The sequence below is a fragment of the Seriola lalandi genome, unplaced genomic scaffold (genome assembly GCF_002814215.2).
Source record: "Seriola lalandi dorsalis isolate HSWRI2012SDOR001 ecotype SW California unplaced genomic scaffold, Sedor1 jcf7180002003994, whole genome shotgun sequence".
Classification (NCBI taxonomy): domain Eukaryota; kingdom Metazoa; phylum Chordata; class Actinopteri; order Carangiformes; family Carangidae; genus Seriola; species Seriola lalandi.
In genome coordinates, this window is record NW_019474649.1 from 1 (window position 1) to 1629 (window position 1629).

Genomic DNA, 1629 nt, shown 5'->3' on the forward strand with positions numbered 1-1629 from the left:
TCCACATGCTCCAAGAAAAATACTTCAACACTTTTAGACTTTTTAAACACTTTATCTTTCTGTGGAATGACCAAGTGTAGAAACAAGAATGTGGATTGTTAAATGCATGTGTATTAGGCCATTGGAAGCTCTAATGTTACACAGTTAAATCTGGTGTTAAATCTGGATCAACATATGAAGTCATCTGACATTTCACGGTGTTGGACGCACAAATCATCACTGACCTTTAACCCACGACTGCCCTGTTTTCCCTGAGGACCAGTTTCTCCATTTGTGCCCTGAACGAAAAAATATAAAATCAGTCAAGCTTATCTCGTTTTTTCACCTTCACCACACGCTTCTTTCTCCTGCTTAAAACAGCATGTAATACAATAATGCTCTGCAAACACAGTGGGTTAATAACATGGTAATGGAAAGGATTTTATTTGTTGCCAGTATAGATCTGAAACAAGTGGTGTGTTATCTGAAAACAGGACTGTAGGTGGATCTTATTTTAAAAATACTTACACATAGAATATTTACGAATAACCACAGTGCTGTAAAGTGTACCTCAGTGCCTTTGGGGCCAGGCTGGCCCTTGTTCCCTGGGAAACCTTGGAAGCCGGTGGGGCCCCTCTCTCCCTGAGGACCCTTAATGCCTTCTGCCCCCTTAATACCCTAAGAGAAAAACAGAGAGACTTTCTAAGGGGCAGAGACCTTTCTGAATCATGTGTCAATGTTAACGAATAGTTTGACATTTTGGTAAATACACTTATTCACTTTCTTTAAGTCTGTTTCGTGCTGATTAAAGAAAACTCAAGATATATCAAGCTCATTAATGAGTTTTAAAGGTGCTGGTAGTCGGATTTTGTTAGATTTGGACAGAGCCTGGCTAGTTGTTTCCCCCTGTTACCAGTCTCTGTGCTGAGCTACGCTAACCAGTCCCCAGTTGCTGCTTTACATTTAGCGTACATGACATGAATGGTGTTGATAAATGTAACTCTCAAAGAGAAAGTCAATAATCATATCCCTCAAAGTGTTGAGCTATTCATTTAAGCAGCTCATTCTCTTCATTCAGTGTTATCAAACAGAAAAATTGCTGTGTCCTACCTTGTTGCCTTTAGGTCCCACATCCCCCTTGTCCCCATCTGGTCCCCTGTTACCCTGTAAAGAAGGAAATGATCAAAAGCAGGTTCAGCCAATAATGTTTAGCAGTGAATATGTTTGTAATCTATACTGGGCACCTACCGTTACCCCGGGAAAACCTGCAGGACCTTGTAGCCCTGGAGTGCCCTGTAAACAAAGCCAAAAGCTCTTGAATATATGTTTTAAAACTTGAAAACGAGATCAGATTAATTAAGCATTACATACTATGTAAGCAAATTTATAAACCATTCACTACAATACCTACTATATAGTAGGATAGATATAGGGTGAAATGACTAGTAAAAATGGAATTTATTTTGTATGTGGGTCAATTTGAAAACTTTAATCTGCTGGAGAGTTATTGTGGTGAAGCTCAGCAGACACTGAAGAAGTGAGTTCAGTGTCACAGAATCATGTCATGATCCACTGAGACCTTACATCCAGGAGATGGCACTGTGAGGCTGCAGCAAAACGTCCACCAACAGAGTGCTTGTAGAGATCAAT

The 1629-nt window shown here is 40.0% G+C and overlaps 1 long non-coding RNA gene across 1 annotated transcript; it reads right to left on the reverse strand.

Annotated features, from left to right (window-relative positions):
• Positions 1-223: 223 nt before the first annotated feature.
• Positions 224-1273, reverse strand: LOC111668315 (uncharacterized). Its single transcript, XR_002761722.2, has 4 exons — positions 1228-1273; positions 1090-1143; positions 550-657; positions 224-278 (listed from the first exon to the last, which is right to left on the reverse strand). It is a non-coding gene; the product is annotated as an uncharacterized LOC111668315 (long non-coding RNA).
• Positions 1274-1629: the final 356 nt, after the last annotated feature.